General features: G+C 39.7%; 1 protein-coding gene across 1 annotated transcript in view; it reads left to right on the top strand.

Moving 5' to 3' along the window:
* STAC (SH3 and cysteine rich domain) overlaps positions 1-19,098 on the top strand; it is a 160,584-nt gene that overhangs the window by 78,085 nt on the left and 63,401 nt on the right. The gene's annotated exons all lie outside the window — the stretch shown is intronic.

Genomic DNA, 19,098 nt, shown 5'->3' with positions numbered 1-19,098 from the left:
CCACAATCCTTTCAGCAAAGATTGAGCAAAAATTGATGCTGGTAGCTCCAAGGAAGGACGTATCCTAGAGTCTCACACAGAAATGGAAGTGACACTTGTTAGGGGATACTGTTGTGCTCTGGACCATTGCGTGTCATCTTAAAAAATCTTGCACTGCTGTCAAAAGGGAAGACAGGACAAGAGGAAGTGAGGGGGGCTGCTCTTGTTATCAGTTCCCCACTGCTCTCCCACAGACACTCACTTCGCCGTGGAAGGTCCTAATACCATTTTCTGGGCCCATTTTCAGTGCCCCAGCATTTGGCTCTTCCTTCTGGAACATCTGAATGCTGTTCCTTCCTACTCTCTCTCCCCATCAATCCAGTTCTACATCTATCAAGACTCAATTAAAACGCTTTTCCTAGTTCTATGGTGATCATTTATTTTCTCTGAATTTCCATGTTGTTGACAGTGTAGACTTTGTTAAGCTTCTTAAAGGCACATAAAGTTCTAATTTATGTACCTATTCCCACTGCAGCTACACAGCATATACCTGGCACACAATCAGTATTTTTAAAACAGTCATTAGTGAATGGGGGGAAAAATAGTCTGCCTTGAAATAAAAGCAACAGAAATAGAAGCAAATTTAAACAAAAATAGAAGAACAACATGGAAAATTTTCTAATTTTTCTAAAAGTCACTCCCAAGTATATGAAGGCTCCATCCAGCCCAGAAGGCAGCCTGACACAGAGACTATTTTCCCTCATCTGTCATCTTTCTTCTCATTTCTCCTTTGTGTTACATATTTTAATGCAAAGATACTCAGTGCACAATGTCATAACAGGGATATTTTCATTGTGAATTATACCCATACCCAAATAAAATGGCATCCTATTCAGAGCGTTACTCTGTTGTCCAGGCTGGAGTGCAGTGTCACAATCTCGGCTCACTACAACCTCTACCTGCCAGGTTCAAGCAATTCTCCTGCCTCAGCCTCACAAGCAGCTGGGATTACAAATGCCTGCCCCCACACCTGGCTAATTTTTGTATTTTTAGTACAGATGGGGTTTCACCATGTTGGCCAGGCTGGTCTCGAACTGCTGAACTCAGGTGATCCGCATGCCAACAGCCTTCCAAAGTTCTGAGATTACAGGTGTGAGCCGCTGTACCCAGCCAGTGGCATCCTATCCTGTTTAAAGCTTCTGTCATTTATTCAGCTTTAATCATGATATTTCCACCTTAGTTTTTTTATGTTTGCTTGTTAGGCCTTTATCTACATTTACACCCAAACTTTTTTGTCATATTCTCTAAGTGCTTCTTTGAAAAATAAACATAATTCGTTTTTAGATTTCTTTTTTGCCCAACCTGAATTTTTAATTCTCAAACAGAAGAGGGTTTACATTTCTTGTTGTGAGTGAAATATTTGGCTTTTCTTCTGTCACAGGACTTACATGCTTTCTAATTCATGTCACCTGTTTCCTTCCATCATGTGTGTGTGTGTGTTTCACATGTGTTCTATGTGTTCTTTCTTTTTAATAGCCTCTCATCTTTTGGGAGATACATGTTTTTCTACTCATAATTACTTCTGAGATTTTCAAAAAAATTCTTTATTCTACATTTCTACATATATATAATATGTTCTATTCTTTAAACATTCTTTATTCTATATTTCTACATATATAATATGATCATCTACTAATAATTATCTCTGAGATTTTCAAAAAAACAGTCTTTATTCTATATTTCTTAAACTATTAAAAAGTAAAAATAAATATGATATTTTGTTCCTCTATTATTCCAGATAAATTTACCAAACTTTTCATCTCAACTCCCACCTCCCTAGCAACAGTATTTCTACTTAATTTGCAAATTAATCCAGATTTTTAAAATCAATCTAGGTTTTTATTGTTATTTCTGCATTTTATAATTCAAACTTTTGATTTAGAATAAATCTTGAGATATATTCAAATTTTATAACAAGATTTATACATCTTTTTAGATATTTCTAGCTCTAACTGGTTTTAATATTCACCACCATTCTCTTCTATTACTACGTAACTCCCCAATTCTTTTTCTTCTTTTCTTTCCTTTTCATTGATACATAATAATTGTACCTATTTATGGATTACATGCAATATTTTGATACATGCACACAGTGTTTAATGATCAAATCAGGATATTTAAGCTATCCATCACTTCAAACACTCATCATTTCTTTGTGTTGGGAACATTTCAAATCTTCTCTTCTAGCTATACTTACCTTCCCTGTTCTTAAGCTCTTATCTTTGTTCTATTTGTCAGTTGTTCAAAGTATATTTTCAGTAATATTTTTTCAAGAAGGAAACATGAGTAGCAAATACATAAGGGAGTCAATTGCCATGGATCCCACTTGTTCAGCTAATGAGTCTGTTGTAGGTGGGGGCAGATTGGTGAGCAGAGTTCAACTCAGGGCTTTCTGCTGGCTTTCCTCAGCTCCACTCTTTAGCATTGTTACCGTGTCTGCTTTGCTCTCACTGAAGCTACTAGCACATTCTTGCCTTTTATACTAGTCTATAAAATCTAAAGACTTGGTCACTGCTGCTTTATGTTAGCAATTAAATCAGCTGCAGTATCAGGTCTGTTCTTCACTGCCTCTGAGAAGGATTTGGATTGTGAAACTTTTTCATTCCCTATACCCCACACATTAGCATATTTTAAAAAATTTTTTTCTTTTGATTCCTTTATCATACTATCTGATTCTCTTGTATTTTATTGCCAACCGAAAGCAGATTCTGTTTATAATTGCCTTTTGTTTAATATAGTATAACCTTCTAAGGCATGTCTTCCGTTATAGCATTGTCTAAAGGGGTAAAGGAGACAGATTGTGTAATGCAATCACATAGACTGGCACATGGCAAATGTGACACTATAAATTCCAGAGGGCAGAGGCCATGGTGTGCTGTGTTCTCTGGAGTGTCCTTAGCACTAAGCCCAGCACCTATCTAATAGCTGGCCAAAATGAATTTGTTAAATGAGTAAGTGAGTGTTCAACCAGTGAGAAATATTATCCTCAGAAATTTGGTTATGATGATTTTTATGATATGTGAAGCAAAATACCGAGAATTAAGAATGTAGAATTGCAGACAACTTCAGTCATCTGTGTGAGCACCCCTGTACCCATACCTGGGAACACCAAGTCTGACATCACCATAAATTCGATGAGAGACTGAGAGGTAGCAAAGGGAAGGGAAACAGACATTACCTAGAAAGTGGCAGAAGGGAGGAGCTCTTGCCACTATAAGCCAAAGGCCTGTGGGGCCGCCTTCCATGACTGACTCTTCAATTGTAGGTGGACAAGTTGGGCTCAACAAGCCTCCTGGTGCATTCACTGGCCTTCCAATGCCAACCCACCCAGACCCCTTTCCAGATGGTTAGGCTAGAATGTCCTAAAGCCAAATTGCTGCTGAACGGATATCTGAACCCCATTTTGGGTACCAGTTTGTGGAAGTCAGGAAGTCAAAGGAACAACAGTTCCTTAGAACTAGAGCCTAGTTCATCTCAATGACTTTGATCATCATACTAGTACATATTTCTCTAAATCTGTATTCCTTAATACACATATATGCTAATCTTAGAAAGACATGGACACTATCTTCTCCCTCCATCCCATCCTTAAACATCTCATGACTATTAAGAATGAGAAAGGGACCAACAGCAAGAGGAAGTCTTTATAGGCATACAACATTCCAGAAAATAAAAATTTGCCAAGTTGTCAGATGCTGCCTCTATCTTATCAGTGTAAGGAAAAAAATACAGACCTTCCTCCCTGTAAACTATTTATCTTACTATTAATAGTAATTGACTGAAGTCTTAAATGATCAAATTTGGGGAAGGAGGAATTTTTTTAAGTCAGCCAAAGGAAAGAGACTCTCTCTCTCTCAAATGACAGCTCATGATGTTTGCAAGTGCTTTGGTGATTTCTTGAACCACTGGGTAGAGATGATCTTTCAGGAAAGTAAACTTTTTCCTGTCCCTAAAAAGAGACTTGTATTTTAAGAGCATTTTCATATCATACCTGAGCAGAAGGAAGTGACACACAGGAACATATTTTCAGTGCCTAAATAGTAGACCAGAAAGGTGAGAATGTCTGATCATTTAAGGCGGCCTTTTGTTATATTTTTAGTCATTCCCTAGAGGTCACCAAATCCATACTATTTAGTAATATCACAGCACATATATTCTGACTATATATTTCTATGTTCTTCTGAGACCAGCTGTGCTTCATATATTTTATCCCTGTTCCATCTAGGAAGAAATAGAAATATTGCCCAGGACAGAAGGAAAGGAGGAGAAATTATCTAAGGTAGAGTTTGGGCGAATCTTGGGGGTGGACAGAAAGTAGACACAAAAATGAATCCTAGATGCACTTAAGAGTTTTCTATACTTGAAACTGGAAAGCCTCTTCCTGCCTGTGATATTGCTGATTCCTGCCTTCCTGCCTGAGGTTCAGACCAACCCATGACAAAGTTGAGAGGCTGAGAGGCCGCCTGCCTTTTGACTTACTGTTACTTCTTTGTGTAAAGGCTAGGAATCCACAGGAATAGGATATCTGCAGCTATAAACACAAAGAAGATAGAGACCAGTTGGAAAATGTGCATCCTGCACTATCACTCAGCTGCCGTAACAGGGAATGCTCCACTGACCTAATTTACAATGGTCCCCTTGGTTATGCAACCACATCATAAAATGACAGAACTGGGCCAGTTTTATAAAATAGGATGGTCCTTTGTACATGTCTGGGACTCAGTGAAACAGGCAGGGGTGTGTGTGTGTGTGTGTGTGTGTGTGTGTGTCTACATTATGACCCAACTATTAAGGATAGAGGGAAGAGAAATACATGGCTAAATCCTATTCAAGTGTTTTCTCCATAGCTTATCAAACACTGTCTGATTGCTCAACCACAGAAACAAAGCAGGTATCATTCTATCACATGTTAGCCGTACCTTAGTAAGAAAATGCAAAAGCTGTCCCTGCCTCAACAACATAACAATAAATAGATATAGGAAGGCCCATACATACACATGTACATGTGTTACATGCGACACACACACACACACTCACACACACACACACTCCTGCCTCTAGTCAGGGAAGTATGTTTCTGTTGTCATAGCAAGATTGTGGCTTAAAGGCTTCACATCCACTGCAGCTTGTACCAGATCCCTTGCAATCTAAGATCCAGACACCATGCCCCCGTTTATAATGCCATAAAGAGACACACATAATTAAAGAATCACATATAATTAAAACTGATGAGAGATGATAAACCAGCCTGACTGTTGCCTGGAAAGAACGACCTCACTTTGCCTCAGGTTATCCTAATATTTGTTTGTAAGGAGATTTCAGGGAATACCTTCTAAGTATCTATTTTCTCATTTTAAAATATAGAAAAAGACACCTACCTAATAGGTGTGTTGTAAAATTTAAATGAGTCAGTACCCAAATGCAGTTGTGCTCAGGTTCTAGCAACTTTCAAGGCACCTTGCTTCTTCCCTGCCTTACTGCCTTGCTTCCTGCTGTATAGGGGCCCTGCACTGCTGCTGCAGGCCTCCTGCTCTCCAGAGGTCTAGTCTCTTGCACCGACTGCCAGAAGTTTGCTGCCCAGATGCCTTCTTGATGCCAAGATGCTTAAATACACCCACAGTGAGACAAAGCATCTCCTCCCTCACTAAAACCTGCCACTTCACTGATGTTCTCTCTCCTCCGAGGGCAAGATGGCACCTCATCCTCTCAGCTACCTGGCCTTTTTATTCAGAAATCCCTTCCACGACCACAGTGTCAGGGCTACTTCTGTGGCTTCTCTCCCGTCAGCACCCACTTCTCTTCCCCACAGCTCCCAGCCGCGTCCAGGCGTCAGTACATCTCATACAAACTCTTTCAAGTACTTCCTAAATTACGTTGTTTCCTTCTATCCCTATCTCCCCGTCCACTTAACACATTGCTGCCAAATGTCTTCTGGAAGCAAACTGGCATCCCATTACTGCTTTCCTCAAGAATGCTTGCACTACCTCATTGCCTGAAGAATTACAATCATGCTGCCCAGTTTTACTTGCTCAAACCTCCAGTGACTGACAAAGATAAGGTAAGGACTTTGTCTCATTGGCTTCATAGGAAGTAACACTGTGTTCACTGTCCCTAATAGGCATCAGCAGTACCACAGGTGAACATCAGTAAGCGATCAGTAAGGATCATCACAAACAGACTCACAATATAGACCTCCGAGATGTAGGAGAGAGGCAGGGTGGTACTAAGAAGTCAGAGGGTTGGTAGATCGAGTGATCTCAGACAACCGATTTACCTTCTCTCAATCCCAGTGTCTTTAAAATGAGATTAGAAATAGCAATACCTACATCATAGAATTTACTGACAATAAAGTGATACATGTGAAAGCACTTTGTGGACTATAAGACTTAAAACCTGTTCACTATTATTAAAGCTATCTCTATGTGTGAAAAACAGGTTGATATTAATCATATCAAAATCCTAGGAAAGCAGTCTAGAAATAGGGGAAAGGGGCTGAGCATGAATTGGCCAATTCATTCTCTGGAGACTTGGGTATCAATACAAATTCTTTAGCCTTGAGCTAGAAGAGCAATTCTGAAGAAAGGACATGAAATTTTGAACACGGCAGACTTCAGAAAAGAGAATAAGACAGCATAGCAGATATTATTAATACCAGGGTCAGGGATGTCAAGTCCAGATGTTTCCCAGATGGTCGTGAGAAAATGAGCATCCAGGAGGATACCTCCTCCCAAAACTTTAAGCAAAACACACAAAAGAAAAGAAGAGCCTACCAGCCATGGTATTAGGATGTGAACCAATGACCCAGAGGGCAAAGGCTGTGGACTCCAACCACAAGGCCCTCAGCCAACCACTCTAATTGCTATTTTTAAAGCCAAGTGCGGTGAGGGGCGGGGGAAGTAGAGAGAGTTTTTCCACTAGTAGTCAGGAACCGAAATAGGAAAGATCAACAGAGGCATTTATAAACAATGAATGCCATTAATTTTTTTAAAGCTAAGACGGGGTTGGAAATGATGTAGCATAGCAAGGAGTGGTGAACACAGGCAGGGAAAGATGGTCTTGGGGTCTTCACGTTTTTAAAGGGTCCTTTCTGCTTGCTTGATGGCATTTCAAAAGTTGCTGGTGAATTATATTATTGAATTTCCTGGAAAACTTGGAGACCATCTTATTCAACTGAACTTGGACTAAAGGAGAGATGGGATGGGTTATTTTACATGGAGGCCCCATACTAGAGTTCAACTGCGCTGGAAAATATGCTCCCTTTCTCCCCTTTAATAGAAAATTTTGTAACGATTGAGGGATATCTAAAGTTTAAGGGCAGTTTAAGTTGTAATGCTCTAACTCCAAATATCAAGGTCTTTCTAAAACATCACACTGAGAAGACAGTGACAAGTAATCTAGGTCTCCCGTTGGAATGATGAGAAAGAGGTCATTTGTAAGCCCTGGTTCAAGCTGTGTCTGCTTACCTTCCCAGCATGGTGTGACAAGACCATAAGATCATGAGGCTGGAGATTAGTATTTTAATTCCAGCTCCGCCGTGAAGGAACAGTGTGATATCTACCAAATCACTTTGCTTCTCTGAGCCTTAGTTTATTGGTAAAATGAGAGGGTTGGCTAGATCTGGAAGGGTAAATCAACTTCCATACTAATTGATTGAAAGTGCCTCCCCAGAGAAGCTTCTAAAGCTGCACCTCAATTTAGAGAGAAAATTATTGTAATGGATTAGTGATGTTTGTCATATGCCCCAAATGAAGGACTTCAACACATATGCTATGTATTTTATCTTCCTAGGCTCCTGATCTATAATGCAGGACAACTAAAAAATTTAGTGAGTATTTAAATCACTCAGAAGCCTTATTGGAATACACATCCTGATTTAGTAGGTCTGGCTAGGCCCTGAGATTCTGCATTCCTAACAGGGTCTCAGATGATGCTAGTGATGCTGGACCATAAACTACGGTTTCAGTTGCAAGGCTTTAATATACCTTCCTGATAAAATTCTCTGAAACTAAAGCTCAGCAAGTAACTTCAGAGTTATGTGAAAGGCCTTAGGTACTGGAGAAAGAGAAAAGGAAATACAAAAATAGTTGAGAAAAGAACTAATTTTATTTTTCAATAACACCTTTACTTTGTTTCTTGCACAGATACTCATCTTATTCTTTATTTTTTTCCCCACAGATGCCTAATAAATACAGATTTTCCTAGTAAATAATTGGGAATACGCATAAAAACACCTGAACCAAGGCATATACAAAGTACTAGGGAAAGCCAAGTGTAGAAACAATAGCTCTACCTCAAGAGGAAGAGGCCAGTGAAAGTTTCATAAAGAATGTGGTATTTGAGTTGGGTATTGAAGGATGAATAGGAGTTAATGACTCTCTACCAAACTATCCACAGTTCTTAGCCACAATTTCCTGTTATGTACAAAGAACCAAAACATCCCATATTTTCTTTAAAAGAAAAGCATAACAGAATCAATTTTTAATTTTACAGAAGATTCCTACATAGTTTACAGATTTCTCTTGCTTAACCATTGTCTCTCTTGATGGACTCCTCATTTAGGAGGCACCATAGCCAAAAGGAAAATAAAATAGTTTCATGATTTGGTTTAGTCAGAAACCGTATTTTTTTTTTAATTCTGAATCAGTTTATTCTTTTATTTTTGATTTTTAAATTATGATAGATCAAAGAACTGGTATCTTGATACAACCAGATAATCTAGCTAGAAGGTTTCAGGTAAACCTAGTTAATGGAAGAGAGGGAGAATAAATAAGTAAAGGACATCAGCCAGAAATGCAATGTCAGGTTTGCATTAAGTCAGACCTACCATTCTAGCTCTACCATTGACTAACTAGTTTATCTAGTAACTAACTAGGATTCCAGCTCTACCATTTACTAACTAGTTAGTGTAGTAACATTGTTTAAACTCCCTGATCCTCAATTTTCCACTGTTAAGTGAGAAACCATAGCTAACTTCAAAGAATTGTGTTAGAGAAAGCATATGCAGTCTCTACTTCTTGGCAACCCTGGGTACAGTCCTGTGTCAAATGACCTTGATCTTGATTATCTCTCAGTTTCAAGCCTTCAGGAATAAAGATAAATAGTTCTTCTATGCAAAGGAAGGAAGAGGAAATGTATATTCAGGATACCTGGGTTCAGATCTCATCTCTGCACCATTCTTGCCCTGTAGGCTTAGATCAAGGACTTCCCTCATCAAGCCAGTTTCAGCTACTTAAAAAAAAAAAATGGCTGAAACCAACTGTAGCTCTACATTGGTGGTTTTCACCTGAAGGAATTTGCCTCAAGCGTTAGCAAATAAAGAGATACAACACCCAGTTAAATTTTAATTTCAGATAAACAACAAATTTTTGTAATAGGTCACTGGCAATATTTGGGACACACTTGTTTCATGCAATATTTGGGAAATACTAATACAAAAAATAATGTATCACCTGAAATTAAAATCTAACTGAGCCCTCTGTATTTTATCTGGCAACCCTATGCCCAGGGGGACATTTGGCAATGTCTGGAGATATTTATGGTTGTTACAGCTGTGGGAGAAGGGGTGCTGCTGGTATTAGTTGATAGAGGCCAGGGATGCTGCTAAATATGCACGGGACAGCCCTGCACACATACCCGGAACAGAAAATGATGAGGCCTCAATGTCAGTAGTGCAGAAGCTGAAAAACCTTGATCAGAAAATGTGAATTAAAAAAAACATGCTTTGAAATCTATAAAGCATTGAAAGCTAACTAAGGTGTTTAAAAGTCCATATTACCCAAAGCTATTTACAGATTCAATGCAATCCCTATCAAAATTTTCAAATGTCCTGTCTCATAGATGTATAAAACACAACTCTAAAATTCATATGAAACCACAGAAAAATCCTGAATAGCCAAGGCAATCATAAGCAAAAAGAAAAACGCTACAGACATCTTCACACTACCATATTTCAAACTATATTACAAAGTGATAGTAATCCAGACAGCATGGTATTGGCATAAAAATAGTCATAGACAAATGGAACAAAATAGAGAGCCCAGAAAAGAACCACACATCTGTAGTCACTTGATCTTCAAAAAAAGGTGCCAGGAATATACAATGGAAGAAGGACAGTTTCTTCGATAAATAGTGTTTGCAGCCCTAACTTCTAATGTGTTAGTGACAGTGTATGTAATCACCAGCTTAGAGGGCTTGGCAATAGTGTGTGCAGTGGGAGGAAATCTACTTCCACGCTTTCATGCTACATATTTCAAAGGCCTATACTAGGCTGTAGACCAGTAGAATAATCCCTGATAGGAATTATGGGTACCCACATCTCTATAGCAGCTGGCCACCCTGAAAAGTCCTGTTCACATTTGTCAACTATGAGAGCCCATTTGTAACTCACCACAAACATGATGAGAATCACATTTCTCTTCCAAAGAGACGAATGTCTCTTCCAAAGTGGGTGTTGGACCAGAATAGGTGCAGCCCCAGAATCCTCTTAGGAAAATTTTTGGCTCCTGCAAACTCTTGCTGTTTCTCTTTCAACCTCATCCTCATTGACCATGGTTACATATACATATTTTAATTTTATCATTATAGTAGACCATGTTGAGAGCCACAAATGCCCTTTCACTTTCAATGGAAGAAATCTAGACCAGATAAGGGTAGATCAGAGATACGTTAGCATGCAGATGGCTGGGAGAGTCAGTGAGGAGAAGGGAAGTGAGCTGGGCTTCAGAGTTGTGTAGACATGGATCCTAGACCTGTTCCTGTCCTCACTAGCTGCATATCCTTGGGCCTTCATACGTAATTGGTAAAAATGAGGCAATAAAAATGCCACACAGACTGCTGAGATCATAAGAGGAAAGAAAACTTTCAATGTTGAGCTCCACAGCCAGTGAATTACATACCCATCTCAACTCAACATTTGTTCATTCTTTCCAATGAAGTTAACTGTTATCCCTACTTCCCCAGTTGTGATAATATTTTTATATAAAAGGTAATGTTCTTTTGTTAATAAAGTGAGGAAGCATCCAGGAAATTGCCCAATGGTGCATAAAAGTTCAATAATTGTTAATGCCTTCCTACCTTTTTTCCTTCTTATTCAAATGTAAGAATACAGGAGTAAAAAAGTAGAATCAGGATAAAAATTCAAGCTTCTGACTTGTCATACAATGTCTTTTCTCGTGTGTGTGTGTGTGTGTGTGTGTGTGTGTGTGTGTGTGTGTATTCACTGACAAACTCCTTCAATCTTAGTTTTATTTTCTCCTCAATTCATTTTCTTTTCTTTCAAATTACCCTCTGTCTATAGGAGAAGGAAAAAATCATGCTCAGTGGCTCCATTTGGTTTAGATAGCTTTATGTGACTTCAGAATGTTAGAAATTGTCTCCACATCATTACTTCACATCAAAGAGAAGTGGCATGTGAAAGTAATGAAAATACATCGCATATTATGTTTTTATTTTAAATTCTGCTATGGAGCATTGACTTCTTCAAATCATCATGATTTCTTAGATTTTGAAGCCACAGGTGTCAATAGTGACACTAAGGGTGTAAAATTTATGCATTCCTTTGATTGTGGAACTCCATATTACACATGTGATCATTCAGGCCATTATTCATGTGTTTAATCAGTTGCCTTTACATTGATTCAGTACATGAATCTATGGCTAAATTATTATGCTTCCACACTCCTATCATTATGTGTGTTTCAGTATATGATGGTGGGCACTTCCGGGTTACATATGTGAGGTAAAAGTGACAATAGAAATCTGAGGCATCTGTCAGGATAACTAAGCATTCACAGAAGCTGTCACAGGTCACCTGGGGAGGCATGGTGAGAACTCATTCTATAAGGAGTAGGCAGAGGCCAATGTCAGCTATTATCTGAGAAAAGTCCAGAAGCAACATTATAAAGGTCAAGAGGCACAGCTAACTTAGTTCTTGTCCAGTTAGTTTCCACCATCTGCTTTGAGGAGACTATGAGGATATGAAAAGCCAGCAGCAGAGACAGAGAGTGATTCCCAGAATCAGCTTTCAGCCAGCCACCTAGGTCAGGCAGGCGTCTGATGGAACAGTATCTGGCCTGCATTGCAGGGTGACCTGGGAATTTGGAGAGTTCTGGATGCGGTCACATTAGACCATTGGTATAAAAAGCAAGGTCAGCCATGCGGGAGCCCATACATAAAGATCTGAAGGCACACTCAAACCCGGTGGTCATGCAGGCCTTCATTCTATGCAAAGAAGCCTAGTCCTTTCCATAAAATGAAAGGGGTGAAGCCCCAGTATTCTCTCAGCCTGGACACTTCTCCTTCCCAGGCCTGGGTAGGCTGATCTTTCCTGATGGACAGTGATATACGTTGTATCAGGCACTTCACTGACCACAGGGGACCCAGAGGTTAAGGGTCCACCATTTCATGTCAGTTACCACAGAATAGAAGAGGAGCTGTCCTGTTGTAATAGATGCTCTGAGAACAAGGAGGGGACAGAGGAGAGTGGAGGGTTCTGCAGTTGTGGAGCATGGGAGGGTATATGCGCAGGAGGCTTTGGAAAGTACTTAGAGGTGGTTCACAGAAAGTAAGACTGTTTACCAGTTGAACAAGAAAGGCAGGGAAGGCAGCATGAGCAGCTCTCAAGAGGCACCACCCAGCCACCCTTACCAGGAATCATAAATGATCTGATAAAGCAAAGGAGGAACCCAAGGTTTCATGTTTAAAATAAATCAAGGAAAGTAGGCAAGGGTTGCGTCTTGGAGAGCTGCTTCCGTGGCCTTCATATGATTGTTTATTCCTGCATTAGTGTATATTTAAGAGCAAGCTGCTAATGAATAGAGCTAGCTGCATTATTAGTCCTGTTTTCATTGTCTACCCTTTAGTTTATAAGCACTGACCGTCACTGTTCCTGCTGTTTGCACCATCCTTAGCCCTTAAATTCCTCTGGTCTGCCTTAGCACTGAAAACTGTCCACTGCTTTTGCTCTCCTCTCTCCAGCTTTGAGACCCTTCTGTGACATGATCATTTGACCTATTCTGGGCTCTGCACAACTCTTGATGCAGGCATCCCTCACAGGCTCCTCTCCCAGCCATGCCCCTTTCCTGGTAGAGGTTGAGAGGGGCCCAATAGCGAAACCTGGAAAAGCAGAGACCTAGGAAGTGTTTGGACTACCATGCCTGTATTTACCTTTGAATCACTTATCGATATTTCATATAATCCAAGCGATATTTATGGATATTTCTAGATGTTTCTGTTTTTATATATGTAGTTACAGATTTAAATATTTTTTTTCTCAAATCATAGTAAAGAGTCTTTTTTTGTCTAATCTATATTAATTTAATCAAATACATTATAGGAGTAATTCTAAACTTATATAATCTGGAAGCAGACTAATTCTTAACAGGAATTATAACTTGTTCACTGCTGATTTAAGTACTGTACTGATTACATTTCTTTTCTTAGACTAGTTTATGTTTACTCATTCTCCAAATTATTTTTGTAGTTAAGTGGTCTCAGTTGTAAATGACCATTTTATCCTGTTTTATCTTTAACTCTGACATTACATGACATTGGATTGAGGATTCAGCAATGCCTCAATGGCAAAATCTTATTAAAATGAGTCCAGCCAATTATTTTACAGATATATGTAATTCATCTCATTTCTTTAAAAAAGCAGAAGCATGCCATTTAGTGTAGTAGATTCAGCCACTAGCACTGAGAGAAGTTTTTCAATATTTTCTTCCAACATTTATGTACAGATGTCTTTATGCTCCTGTATTTGGCTCTCTGCACACAGCTCACTTATCCATAGTGGTAAATGACACCATGGTCATAAAACAGCCCACTGCCTACCACCTAATCAGTGTTGTATTGGCTTGCCTTGATCCATTCCAAGTTCCATTTGAACATGATCACTAACGTTTTTAATAATTTTCAGCTGTAACTCATCAAACTGTCTTAGATTAAGCCCAGAACTTCAAATGCCCAGGGAAGAACTGATGACTTACATGATGAGCTAGCCCCATGTTTTCCCAACATCTCTGTAACCCAAGAGCCACATCATTCCAAGGGGATGACTTGACCCTGTTTCCAGAGACTTCATTTTTTTAAATCTGCTTTTTGTTACAGTAGTTCATGAGAATAGTTTAAAGACAGATGGTACTGAAAGTTCTACAACAGAAACTGTCTCATCCCAGACTCACGTCTGAAAGGCAACCACTTTTGTCCTCTTTGTTTCTTCTGTCATTTATTTCTGCATTTCTAAATGCTGTGCTCCTGCTGCTGTTCATTGTCTTTGTTGGACTCCTGCTACAGAAGATGAGGGTTCAGCTCTCACGTCTCCAGCAACACCCCTTGTTCCTTTCCTCCTTGCTGTCACCTTCCACAAAGAGTCATATCACAATCTCTGCTCCCTTGCTTCCTCCTTCCAAGCAGTTTTATCACAATTTTGTGATACACAGCCAATTTATGCACTATTGTAACTGTTAACTTCTGATTCAAGTATTGTACATTTCTTACAATCTTATACAGATTTTATTTTTCCTCAGATTAAAAATTGCCTTTATCACTTCCTGAACTTTTCATGTATCTATAATTATTTTTTTCAAATGCCTTCACAGATTCGTGAAATGCCATATCTGTTATAATATCAAAACCTCAAAGGTATCAATAAACATTTTTTTTTTTGAGACGGAGTCTCACTCTGACTCCCAGGCTGGAGTGCAGTGATGTAATCTCAACTCACCGCAGCCTCTGTCTTCTGGGTTCAAGTGATTCTCATGCCTCAGTCTCCTGAGTAACTGGGACTACAGGCATGTGTCACCATATCCAGCTAATTTTTGAATTTTTAGTAGAGATGGGGTTTCATCATGTTGGCCAGGCTGGTTTCGAACTACTGACCTCAAGTGATCCGCCCACCTCCACTTCCCAAAGCACTGGGATTACAGGCATGAACCACTGCACCCAGCTAGTTTTTGAATTTGTAGTAGAGATGGAGTTTCACCATGTTCCCCAGGTTGGTTTCCAACTCCTGGCCTCAAGTGATCCACCCACCTTGGCCTCCCAAAGTTCTGGGATTACATGCATGAACCACCATGTATGGCTATCAATAAACTTTTAAGTGCTGCTTTTCTCCAAGTCTACTGCCTTACTTCTTCTTGACGTTCCAGTGTATGGGTACTGCAGACTTATCACAGTGGGATGCCGCTTACCTCTCCTCTGTGTCAGTTGTCAGTTCTGTTATGTACTCGATCTGATATTTTCCCCTTTCTTGATTTAGTCTCTCATTTCTCTGAATCATATTCTCTAGCAGTTTTCTAAGAAAAGGTATGTGTAAAGTAAATATTCTGAACCCCTGAAGATTGGAAAATATCTTTAATTCTACCTTCATACATGTTAATAATTTGCTGGGGCATAAAATTCTGGTTTGGAAATCATTATTCTTCTCAGAAAATTTTAACAGCTTTTGAAATTTCATCTTCTTCTAGTTTCCAAGTTGCCGTTGAGAAATTCAGTCTTCCTATCATCTACTGAATTGCTTACCATATTTCCACTTGCCTTTATCTTCCAAATATATGTTAAACTCTTGTCTATTCTTGCCATTTCTCCCAGTAACCTTGTTCTTTGGAGTATATGTTTTTTGAAAAAAAATTCTGGGACTGTAATTTTAGGAGGGTGTTTGTAGGACTAGGTGGGAAATTCTATGATCAGTCTACCATCATTTACCCAAAGTCCAGTGGCATCTTTGTTTCCAGGTATTTAAACCCATGCAATCCCTTCGCATACGCTATGACACTATTCTCTTAGCAACTCTGAGAGTACATATACTAGCTGCATTTAATGATTTAGCTGAGGTTCCCGGAATACGAGTAGTTTTCTTAAGTTTAAAGAGCCGACCTGAGACAGATTCAAATTAAAACTATGTTTTTCCTACTCTACTCAGGAATAAGGGTCACATGAAGCAATGACTTTGTGATGGAGGTCACTAGTAATAAAACAAGTCAGACCATGGCTTCTCCATATCTTGCTACAATAAACTAATGCCACTGCTGTGATGTGAATTATTCCTTTGAACTATTCTCTGAGCTGCAAAATGCAAGCTTTCCTCTTCAATCATTCTTGTTATTCCAGAGTGGAAATTGGAACATCTGAAACCAAATAATTGCTGGTGGTCTGGTTCATACAAAATGGTGTACTGTATAAGAACAGACAAGGAAAACTGAAATCATGGTGTTTGGGTCTGAATAAAATACATACACACACACACACACACACACACACACACACACACACACTCACAATGATGCTATTTCAGAGTCCAGCACACCATGAAATAACTTCCTCTTTGAAGTTTTTACTTAAATTCCCATATAGGGCACAAATAGCATTCTCTAATTTGAAAACGAAAAATAAGTAATTGCTTTCAGTCTTTTGAAAGCATAGCAGTCTTTCAGCTAAGTAGTTATTCTCAAAAAGGAAAAGGGACTTTTTAGTGAGTATTTATAAACAAGCATACATACCCAATAATTTATAGTGTGTTTATGTGTCACTTCAACTTTCTCTCTGTGATTATAACAGCAGATACACATTATGTTAGATGATGCCTTCCTGAAGGAAGTTTTCAGGTAATATCTCCTGAAGGGTTTCTAACTCTTCGCTCATTCAGGGGTTTGTCTGTTCCTTTTCCAAGTTGCATGCCAGGTTCTTACCCTCCCTTACTTTATCATCCAATTAGCCCCATCCTCATCTTCATGTAGGTTAAACAATCTAAATAAAGAGAGGAAATATCTAGGACAAGCAGTGAAAGAGTGAAATCTGGCAGGACTTTCTCCAACCTGGGGCAAATGTTTTGCCACTTGGACCCTCAGGCAAATCCTTAGATCTTGTTTGAAATGAAATAATGCAAATAGCTGTTCAAATTCCATCTTTCAGCTCTTGGACACTATTTATGCATCGTTGATGAACCAGCTTCCATGAATTATCTCAAACCAGTCACCATTGCTTCAATTCATGAGTGACCACAAAAAAATATGCTCATTAATTTATTTAATGTATGTTTATCAGGCATCAAGCTCCGAGCTGGGAATATAGAGGCAAATTAATAGACACAGTCCTTAACCTCATCGAGTTCATGGTCCAGAGAGAAAGGCAGAATAAAACAAACTTTCAAATGAATAATAATTGTGATAAATGATGTGAAAGATAACCAAAGGGTGTTGGGAGAAAAAATAATAGGAAAAGGATAATTTAGACAGGAGTGGGAAATGTTTTCAAGAACGCGTCATTCAGATGACGAGAGATCCAGACCGAGGGGTTGCTAGCCAACTGAAGAGCGATGGAAACAGCATTCCAAGCATATGAAGCAGCATGTGTAGGGAGCTGAGGAATTAAAGAGCTCATGCATCCAAGGAACTAAGAAGACCACATAACTAAGAACTTATAGAAGACCATAAGAAGAGGTCTTCTTCTTCTTCATAACATAAGAAGACCACATGTCTAAAGCATGGTGAACAAGAGGGACTGGCCTGAGATCAAGTGAAAGGTGGGCTCCCAAAGCATGCAGAGCCTCGCCAGTATGATCAGCATCTTATAATACATCGAAAAGGCAGAGATAACCTGCTGAAAGATGTTTAAGCAAGAAATGGAGGTGATTTAATTACATTTTTAAAACATTATCCCGGCCACTGCACACACAATGAGGTGGAGGAGGGTAAAAACAGGTGGAGCTGTGAGAGTGGCCAGATGGTGAGGCAGCTATGGAGAAGAGGATGAACCTTGTAGTCTTAGGACATCCTCACTTTGGGTCTGTGGCCAGCTGTGATGACAACGGGGTATCTTGACTTCATAGACATATTCATGCCTATGTCTCCCCTCTGAAGAGACTTACTTTGTTGAAATCCTGTTGTCTCTCCAGGTCGTCGTCTTGGACAGCATCCTACATAATCCATATCTGATCCATGAGAATCACACACTTGTTGGACTTACAAGTCCTTTTCCTAACAAGCTTTTGGAGTGTAGGCCTTATTCACACAGTGGTCTCCTCAGCAGGCTGACAGGACCCCTGGCTATCCACATCTTTTATTTTTAGGTTTTTTCCAAGCGTGGGTGTGGCCACAGCCACATGTCTCACAGACTCCAGGGGACACAGGCCAAACTGTTAAAATAGTCTTTCTGAGAACCTCTCAGGACTGAGGACACAACAGAGCACCCCCATCCTTCTCATCATGGTAAAGGAGAAGGGATAAAACTGATAGTGCTCAACAATTCTGCAAAGAAATCTTCTCTTCACTATCTCCCCTTTCTTCCTCTTTTCTAATACATGAAGTGCTCAGTCAACTAAGAGTGGCAAAAATCCATTTTGGCACTTTTTTTGAGACCTGCCTGGGAACCTACCATCTTACTTTGAGATATCAGAGCAGATGGCACCTCTTGTCCTGCATTCTCTTGTCTTGGACTCGACGAAGGCAGAACATACCCATCTTAACACCCTCTCTTAACCTTTATCCACCCACCTTCTGAAATAATGAACACCGGTGTCCAGTACCTGCCACCTTGCTGAAGCTCCCACACCCTACCCTCTTGTTGGGCCTCCCAGTTCCTCTCCAGTGCTCCTGCCTTGGGCCTGTCTGCATGCAACTACCAGGATGGCTCTCTGCCTTTTCATCTCTGCCTTCTTTCTTCTCACTCCATGATAGCACCCTCTCCCAAGAAGCTAAGTGACACTGCAGCCGCAATTTCAGTATCATTCACATCCTCTTCCTCTTTCCCCAGGCTGGGTTTGGCATCTGATTGAGTCCTCTCTCCCCTACTTTAGAAGACTGTCAGCCCCACTCTCACACAGACCTGCTGCTCCCCCTGAAACATTTTCCTGAGAGTTTATCCAACAGCTCAGATCCTGTGATAGAAAGACAGAAGAAAATAGGTGAAATTTCAGGACTTGTACTAGTCAGTAAGACAGAGAAAAGTAGAACTGGGTAACCTACATGAAAAGCAAATAAAATGGAATTTACTAGCTCGAATTAAGAGAACAGAGGGCATGGAGGAGGCTTAGAGTTGCTGGGTTAGTGAATAGGAAAGATGGGG

The sequence above is a fragment of the Cebus imitator genome, unplaced genomic scaffold (assembly GCF_001604975.1).
Source record: "Cebus imitator isolate Cc_AM_T3 unplaced genomic scaffold, Cebus_imitator-1.0 Scaffold391, whole genome shotgun sequence".
In the NCBI taxonomy this organism is placed as follows: domain Eukaryota; kingdom Metazoa; phylum Chordata; class Mammalia; order Primates; family Cebidae; genus Cebus; species Cebus imitator.
The sequence above is the reverse complement of the archived record's forward strand: the minus strand, read 5'-3'. Positions and strand labels throughout refer to the sequence as shown.